We start from the raw sequence: 10,159 nt of genomic DNA, 5'->3' as shown, positions 1-10,159 counted from the left end.
GATCCTTTCCACACCTAGCAACACCGCTGGAGCCCACAGCTAAGATCTAGCGTGCCATTACGGGCATCAAATCTAGAGGTCTCAGCACTTCCACATGCTGCCTCACCTGACTACTTCTACCATCCCTTTTACCCCCCCCCCCCTCGTACAGCCTCAGTGATCAGAGATATCACAACAAGGAGTATCTTATAATCGGGCGCCTTTTTTCAGTCGCCTTTGGCCTTTTTTTCCGAATATTCAATAAATGGCCCCATATGTAGCGATGTCGTTTGTATTTCCCTGCATTCAATGCTGTAATCTTCACAACCAATATATCCCAGCTCTTTACGCACTACATCTGCAGAATTGGACCCTCTGGGTTTTTACAATTGTGAGCAATGGTAGTTTTGGTTTCCAACAGGAGGTGTGATATTAGTGCAATCCAGTAGCCAGTCATGGGAAGGATCACATCCCCAGTATCTCCCAATTATATTACTCCAGGATCCATGGGTAGTTAGGTGGCTCCCCTGATTTCTTTTATTTACGCCAAAACTTCCTTTGAGAAGTGATGTACATTCCGACACGTCCACAACATATGCAACAGTGAGCCTATCTCCTTGCACCCTCTTCAGCAGTAGGTGGAATATGTTCCATTCAGTTTATTTAACCTCTGCAGGGTTAGGTACAATCTGTAGCAAATCTCCACAGCACTTTCTTTGTCTGTCACACATCTGGATGTCCCGTGTGTGAGCCCAAATCTTACTCCAGGCCCCCTCACCTACCTCCACTCTCAGGTCCCATTCCCACATTACCATGTAGGGTAAAGTTTCCTGCGGGTCTAAATTGTTCAGTAACCTGTAAAATGTTGAGACCAAATCTCTCTGTATCCCTAACCTATATGTGAGCTCCAACATGGACATGTCGTGTGCCTCTAGCCTTGACCCGTGGCTAAGAAGCCCAGTAACATAGTTGTGCATAGCAAAACCTTTTGCCCTCCCTGACCTGAAACCTGTCCTTGCACTCCTCGAACAGCAACAGGCTTCCCCTTACATATAGATTATGGAGATGTGTCAACCCTCTATTCACCCAGTTCCTAAAGCTTTCCTTTGCCCTCCTCGGATGGAAATCTCAGTTATTCCATTTGGGGGTTAGCGGACATAACCATGCAGGAACACCCCTACCCGGAGGCCACCCTGTTCCAGTGACATATGGTGTTTCTTGTCAAAGATAGCAAGGGAAATTCCACCCCCACAATTTCTTATTTGCAAAAATGGAACCCGGGCGAGGGGGCATAGGGAGAATGCCTGTTCGATCTGTTTCCATTTAGACGTTTGGTCCCCACTCTTCCACATCAACATGTGTGATATCTACGCTGCCAAATTGTACTTATACACATCAGGCACCCCCAATCCCCTGGCCATCCCACTCCTAAATCGAACTTTCCTAGGCACCTGTGCTTTTTTCTTCCCCATAGAATGGGACATTGGAGAATCAGGCTTGGGGACAGGAAAGGGGGGACTACCACGTCTCACCATCAGTTGCCTCAGCCCCACTCCCTGAAGACCCCTCACCCAGGTGATCCTCCCACACTGGTCCACCTCCAAGGTCTGGATCCAATGGCGATGGCCGTGCCTTGGCCACCTGAGAGAGAGATTCCCAGGGACAGTAGGTGAGACACCCTTTGGTTTTTCACAGTGGATTTGTGGAATGTGTGACTTGGCACAAATGGACTTTCCTATTTTCACATTTCTGGTGAAAATATTTTTTTCAAACCTTTTTAAACCCACAATAACTTTCTTGGTGTATACATATAAAACAAAACGGAAAACCACCCAAAGGCAGTAGGACCGCACACCAACATCAGGAGTTGCAGTAAAAAATAACAAAAAGTCTGTGAGTAAATATCACAGAAGATTTCTTTGTAAAAACACAATAGAGGCAGGGTACAAACAGGGACAAAATGACCTAGTTGACGCATTTTGCACTTGCAGAGTGCTTGTTCACACAAGGGTTTGAGTGGAAAAAAGTGTGTTTAACTTCCTAAAGGAGTCCTTTTTTCATTTTGACAGCCAAAGATAATGAAACCACAGGTGCAGGTTAAGTAGGGAGACATGTTGGAATGGGGTGCTGCATATAATGTCAATAGCAGTGCAACAATTGAATGCTGGGAGAAATATCCAGCAAAAAAGGGAGATATATGCTGCATTGGTAAAAAAGCCTAAGTGGCATAATGACGTGTGGCTCAAAGACAATGGAACTAAAGTGCAAGTTCTAGCAGAAATCAAAATGTAATAGTATGCATGATGCATGTTAAAGTGCAAGTGCACATAGCTGTCAATAAATAAAAATGTGAGTAGGACCATTTATGGCCATTAATCCAAACATGGACATGTTCTGCATAGTCACATGGAATGTTCAGCGGTTAAATTCCCTGGTAAAAAGAAAATAAGTACTGCAGTACCTGGGAGACATGTCTGCAGCAATAGTGTGCCTGCAAGAAACACACCTGTTGCAAGCAGATGAACATAAAATGAGGCATACGTTATGTGCAAGGCAATTTCTTTGCGTCAGGTGGGGAAATGAAAAGAGGGGTTGGGATATTGCTGGCGAAGGAGTTACCCTTCGCAGATTCTCCGTTTTGAGAGATCCTCAGAGGTGGTATGTGTTTCTCGAAGGTTGGCTGGGGGCCGCTTGGTCACTATTATGTCACTTTATGCGCCCAAAACCGAACAATCTCAGTCGCACTGGGAACATGTGACCTCATTACGAAGGTGTTGGCATCCGCTGAGGGAGACATAATAGGGGGAACCTCAATTAAGCACCTAATCCCGACATAGACAAAATATCAACACCGTCTAGACTGGATTACAGGAATCTGATTTCCTTCACACGGCTGCTTACAGAATTGAGTGGTCGATGCATTGGGACTTTATAATGATGAGGCCAGAGACTTCACATTCTACTCACACGTGCATAGTGGGTGCTCTGGGATAGACCACATACTGGTATCCAGCACATTATTCCTTTGTATAAACGAGATCCATATAGCGCCCCGAGTAATATTCGATCGTGCCCCAGTGAGAGTGGCCCAGAGATCTATCAGGGCCTGACAACCCTGGAAGCTACATGACCCAATATTGAAGGATAGGATTCTCTGTCAGGTAATAGCTGAGGCGATCTCAAACTACATCATCAAAAACAGTGCATCCGGGCAATCACTGGTGACATATAGGATGCTATGAAAGCGGTTATATGGGAGGAGATAAGTCGGGCAGCTGCATATACTAGAACTCAATAGTTAGTCCGGTCACAACTAGAAGAGGCAGTCTGCGTGTTAGAGACTGAACATAAAGTGAGCCGTTTCCGGGTAACACTACGGAAGTTAAAACTGCCCATAAGTAAGCTGGAAGCACATCTGCAGACAGACCAGCGCAGGCTCTGCTTAAATTTAAACAACAATATTATGTCAATGATAACATATAAAACTGCCTATTACAACATACAAGGGCTTCGGAGTGGGGGGAGCACAATGAGATATGATGAATTGGGGAAGACAGAGATACTACATACATATTTTGAGGCATTGATGTCTAAAGAGATGCAAAAGGTTGACGATCAGGTGCGTTACATGGAGAGTGTGGGTCTTTACCGCTTATCTGCTGAGCAACACCATGAACTAGATGCTCTGATCTTAGCGTCTAAAGTGGAATGGGCTATCAAATCGCTTAAAGATAAAGCCCCAGGTCCCGATGGATACACCGCAGCATTTTATAAGAAATGTCAAGCCCAACTGATCCCACACCCGGTGTAGTTATTTAATTCAGTAAGTCCGAAAATTGTCTTTCTGCTGTTCAAAACTGGATGTCTTCTCATTTCCTTAACCTCATTCCTTCAAAGACTAAGGTCTTTTTTTTCCAGCCTCAACTATTACACCCACTTTTCTTCCCCTGTCCCCCTTCTTTCCTCCTCTGCATGTAATTTGGGTGTTATCTCTGATGCTTTGATTTCTTTCACACTGCATATATCTTCTATTGCTCGCTCCTGTCACTATGCCCTTTTTAACATCCATTGTGCTCACCTCTACCTCTCAATTCATGCTACTAAGCTTCTTATGTTCAGTATGCTTTTTTCTCAAATGGGTTACTGCTCTTCTCTTCTTTTTGGCCTCCTTGCCTCACATCTTCTCCTCCCCCCGTTCCGTTTATAACTCTTTGGTTCATCTTCTCTTCTCTTTACCTTTTTCGCTCTTATATTACTTCTTCTCTACTGTCTATCTCACTGCTTCCCTTCTAATCATGCATTCTCTACCATTTCCTTTCTATTGTATTTAAATGCGCTCATGACCTGGCTCCTCCTTATCTTTCTTCGCTAGTGTCATTTTATCCTTTTTCTCTGGATCTCCAATCACTGAATCTGCTCCTTCTTACCGTCCATATACCCCCTGTGTGCTTCTTCCCGTTTCCAATACTTTGCTCTCTTAGTCTCTAAATACTGGAATTCTCTCCCTTTTTCTGCCCGCTCTTCTTTATCTTGTTGCATTTTTCAAACTAATCTGAAAGCTCATCTTCTGTCCCTTCTCTCCACTTAGTGTTTATCTGTTCCTTTCCCCCTTCTTCTGTACTAAGTTGTTTTGCACTATCATAATAATAATAATAATAATCATGTAAGTGTACTGCCTTTTAAATATTTTGTAACAGAGCTTTTGACAAAAAGCGCTTAATTAGCCATGGGTACGATCACACCATCTATGGAAGAGCCTGTAACGATCCTAATTTTGAAGCCTGGCAAAAACCCAGCAAGCTGCGACTCATACAGACCAATGACATTAATGAACAACAATGGTAAAATGTTCTCCAAGATCCTTGCACGCAGGGTGATGTCTATACTACTGATACTGATTAGTGAGGCCCAGACAGGGTACACAACCGACAGAACTACCCAGGAAAATATTGTGAGAAACCTGAAGTCACTGGGGATCTGTCATCCAGGTGGCCAGGGCACGGCCATCGCTTTTGGATCCAGTTCCTGGGGGGACCAGTGTTGGAGATAACTTGTATGAGGGGTCTTCGGGGAGTGGAAGTGGGACACTGGAAGGTGATACGTGGTATCCCCTTCCCTCTAACACCCTTTCCCTATCCTACCAGGTAGGATACCTCGGAACTCACCCCCAGTCCTCCTTTACCGACACAAACACTTTCTCGCAGACCGCTCACCATGAGTGAAAATGGACTAACACCAGAGCTGTATACCTGACATGTCCAATACAATTGTCAGGCAACGTCGGGCAATTACTGATCATTACACACACCTGACTTCCATCACACTTCCCCACACAGATAAAAGGTGGAGCACAAAAGCACACTCTGAGTGAGGCAAATCACACGAGGAAACAGCGGTTCCACAATGGTAGTTTAACACAAGGAGAAAGACAGTGAGACCAGAGAGGGTTGCAAGGAGGGAAGTGCCCTTGACCTTTTCAGACCATTACTTTTGCGAACCTTGGAAATTAAGAAACCTAAGGCCGGGAACTAAAGCTGAACAAATCTGCATTGAGTGTCAGAGGTACCCGGGGCTCTAACGCATCGATAATGCAGGTGGGGAGGAGCGGCTGTCGCCGTGGTACTGTCTTCGGCTCCTACAACAAAGTAGCACCAGTCAAGACAGCATAGCCGGTGAGTCAGAGAGACTGATACCAAACCAGCATATGTTAGAACCAAAGTTGCAAGCGGCAGCATTGTATGAAGAAATCTAAAGAGAATAGCGTGTGAAATGTATGTGACAAACGACACGAATATAATTGAAAACCAGAGGAGTGACTTAACTTTGGGAGGCCAAATAACATAACATGGACAGAGTGGTCCAGCGCCACGTGGGCACTCACTCAAAGGTCTCTGTCAGGTATCCAATTAATTGGCAACTATTAAAAGGGGAAATTTGAGATCAAAGTAGTCCTGCAACGGGGCAAGCTAAATCCCATGCACATACGAAAGTCTTCGATAGTTGAATGCATGCTACAATTGGTCCGAGCCTGGCTGAGGGAGACTAAATGTGACGGAGAAAGGATCTGAGCCCGGCTGAGGGGGATCTGGGGTGAACCGTGAGTCACCCGAGAAAGAGTATTCTCTCAACATTGGAAGAGGGGGATCTGAGCCTGGAAGAGGGGGATCCACGATACTGACTATGATATAAAAAGGGATCTGAGCCCGGCTGAGAGGGATCCAGGGTGAAGACCTTTTATTTTGACGAGACTCCACTAGGGCTGAATTATTATTATTTGATGGTAATAGCTTGCTCTCATCTATAGATTTAGGTTTAGATAGGCGTTTATCACACCCTTGAACTGTGGTCACTTGTGTCTGTCTTACTATTGATACCATTCCTTCCTTACATGATCCAAAGGGTATTCAATATCATTGAAGTCAGAAATAGGGAGAAGGTCAGAATAGGAATCATATCTTTGGATGGCCCATAAAGTGTTTGATAAGGTGGATTGAGAGTATATTCGTCTGTCACTGGAAATATTTGGATTGGGCCCAAAAATTTGGAAACTGATATTAGCTCATTACCAGTAACCCTATACGACAATGAGAATGAATGAGCTTCATACACCCAAAATAAGGATCACAAGAGGGATTAGGCAGCAGTGCTCTTTGCCTCCCCAACTGATATTTGCCATGGCAATGGATGTGCTTGCAAATAGGATCTGGGCTGATGGTGGGATAAAGGGTATCGGGATCGGTGGAGAGGAGTCCAAAATATCCCTTTATGTAGACGTTATGATTACAATACAGGATCTAGACACATCTTTTCCAGCATTGCTGGAGGAATTGGATGTTTTTGATCAGGTCTCAGGAATCACAGTCACTTATTCAAATCAAGTGGCCTGGGGATATATACAAATATACCTATTTGGGGGAGAGAACGGGTTGCAGAGCTGTGTCCAGTAAAGTGGGTTCAGAAAGCCATAGACTACTTGGGAGTTTAGATTCCCAGCAAAACATCTCAAATATTTTATTTCAATTTCCCTTTGCGGAAAATGTGGACATATGGGATAATCAAGTGATTTCCTGTGCCAGGATAGCAGCGGTCAAGATGAACTTGATCCCCAGATTGCTATATCCATGTTTGGTGCTGCCGGACGCTGACCTGCGACTGCTTCAAGCTAAGATATTTGAGTATCCTTCCCCCCCTTTCTGGACAAACACTGGGCAGAGGAAGAGGGTGACTGACAGTAAAGAGACTAAGCCTTACATATCCCATTGGACATTTCCCATTAATCGGGTCAGGCAAAGTCAAGCACTTGACTTTAATCACATACATTTGATACCCATTAGCTCTCCCCACACGGATAAAAGGCGGAACATAGAGACACATTCAGAGCAAGATGGAACACGTGAAGGAGCAGATCTTCCGGTGTAAAACCATATTTAGCATAATACCGCCTGATAATGAACATTTGCCTAAGCACATTCGCATTGCACTGAAAACCGCATTCAAATGAACCTGAATCAAAGCTGACTACGCTGTCATTTTAGAATCATCCGCCATTTTGATTAAACTCCTGTTTTCTTTCTCATGTTAAACTATGTTTTTGGCTCAAGCTGAGAGAAATGAACTTTGCACTGTGTCAAGATGTTGAGGCTGTTGAAGCAGAATGTTTGTCCTCCACTAAGAAACCTTGGAGCTGAACTGAACCTCTATTTAGATGTTGTTTGCACCAATAGCTTAATCCTTGTTCAAATAGTGGAAATGAAGGCTGAATAGCTGAAACTGTGTGCCTTTGTAGAAATCCATTGTGGTCATTCTTGAAACTGGACTTATTTTAAGCTCGAAAAACAGATGTTACCATTGTGCTATGTGTGTAGAAAAACATCTCAAGTGTTTGAAGACAACATTGCTGTATTTGTAATGGGAACTGGATATGAACCCTAGCCAATTGTTAACTTGGAGAAGGGCTGGACAATGTAACCCGGATTGTGTATAAAAGACACATACTTTGTAATGTTCAGCACTCTCTCCCCTCACGGTGTCTGCTGGTACACACTGCAAGGCGCTGAGAGCCAGATAGCTATCTGTATCTGCCTATGAATAAATTGTGTATGCACTTCTGAACTCGCGACTGGCGTTTTTCATTTTTGGTGGTACTAAGCCTAGATAATTCTTTTGGTCTTTCACCAGGGTGAAGGCGAACCTACTGGAGCAGGACGACCAATTGAGGGACTAGAGAAAAGGGTAGAGAAACCCTGAAGTTCCATGCAGCAGTTTGTTGCCCCGGGTAAGCCGTGAAGGAGATGTGGAGAAAGCCAAATCGCATACAAGAAGAAACCTGCATTGTGTTTCAAGGACGCTAGCGACCCTACCGGTTGAACGGCAGAGTTGGGGAGGCGGGGCCAAGCCTGCGGTATTAACCCTGACTCGTGAATTAAAGCCACAGAGACAAGAAAGGAACGTGCACAACTGTTGAGTTAGTGAAAGACACGAAAGGCCGGTTTGTGTCAAGGAAAGATTGAAGCCGCAACAGTGTTTCTCACAAGTGAAGGTTGCGCACATACTGAGGAGACACGAAAGAAAGCTAACCAGTGATGAACTTTTAAGAGGCTGAAAACTGTGAAGCCAGTGATACAGAGTAGCAGAGTGGTCCAGTGAAAGGAAGTAGCCCCCTTGCACATTTGCACGAAATGTGAAATGTTTTGGTAGAAAGCAGCAAAGTGAACAAACTCTGAAATGCGTAATGATCAAGATTAACCCCAGCAAAAAGGGGAAGTGAAAAGCTGAATGCTTAAGAAAAAGATTTTTTTGAACATTTGTGCTCACGGTACTGAACTACCAAGACCAAAAAACACTGGGGCAAATAAAATGAGAGTGTGAGCTGAAGAGAAAGTCAAAGTGGTCTGGCAGAGGTCTATAGTAAAAGCCTCGTACATTTGAAAGTCTTCAACATCCATGAACGGTTCGAGCCCGATTGAGGGAGACCCGAAGTGTGATAAGTTACGGGAAGGGAACTCCTAACGAATGTGAATTAAGCTTGGGGAAGAAGGGAACCCCTGCACGTACTGTGATTGAGAGGTCCAAGCCCGGCCGAGGGAGACCTATGTGAACTATTAAAGCTTTGAGAGGTCCAAGCCCGACGGAAGGAGACCTGCATTCACTTTTTGTTGAACTGTGAAAGAACCTTTGGAACGCTGTAATAAGTGACTTTAACGGGGAAGTCCAGGCAGGCCTGGATCCACATTTTGAACTGCCTTTTGTTTTGAGAACCTGAGCTAGAGTGTGTCATTGTGTCTATAGGCGCGTGCTGTCCAACATGCCGAGATGAGTGGGCTCATTCACTTTGATCTTTTATGTTATAACACTGATTTTCCTTTGCATACATATTCCCCTTTATACACATTTTGTATAAGAGGTAGAGAAGGCATTAGGTTTTGTTAGTATAGACCATTTTCGATTTGACAGAGACTGACTAGAATTGTGTTTTCTTTATTATTTGATGCTAGAGACTACTCGCATCATAGCTATAGGGCAAAGTAGGACTTTTTCCAAACCCTGAAAATTGAATAAATGTTTTGAAACGTCTACCTCTCGTGTCAGTGTCATATTTGTGATACCATGCCTCACTTACACCACCTAGTAGCCATCACTGAGAGTTCTGTCTTGGGTAGATTAAGCTTTGTATAAAGTAGCATTGCCCTCTTAGACAAAGACAATTTCTTGGAGAAAAAGGTTGCCTTTAAGCTAATTTTCATACCCACAATGCCTTGCTGTTGTGGCTCAGAACTGGAGGTGAACTTCCAGCGATAGCTACTAAGTGGCGTTGTGGAACATGTAACTTGGCTCAAATGTACTTTCCTATATATATATATATGATCAAGGAAAAAAAGTTCTCACCTTAACGTCCCTGCAACTAAATGCAACAAAACCCTGGTGATTCAGCTAAAGCCACCTTAAATTTGCGCCCCCTGTCGGCAACTAGGTGGCATTGTAGAACGTGTGACTTGGTTCAAATAGACTTTCCTATATATATATATATATATATATATATGCATATATATATATATATATACCTTAGAAGAAAGTGCGAAAGACAAAATAGCATTGGACGTTTAAAATAAGTAATGAAGACCAGAAAAATAACCGTAGAGAGGAACTCTTTCAACAAATATGCTTGCAAAGTATAAAGGGT

This window comes from Ambystoma mexicanum, chromosome 10 (assembly GCF_040938575.1).
Source record: "Ambystoma mexicanum isolate Mex_15411 chromosome 10, UKY_AmexF1_1, whole genome shotgun sequence".
Taxonomy (NCBI): Eukaryota; Metazoa; Chordata; class Amphibia; order Caudata; family Ambystomatidae; genus Ambystoma; species Ambystoma mexicanum.
The sequence above is the reverse complement of the archived record's forward strand: the minus strand, read 5'-3'. Positions refer to the sequence as shown.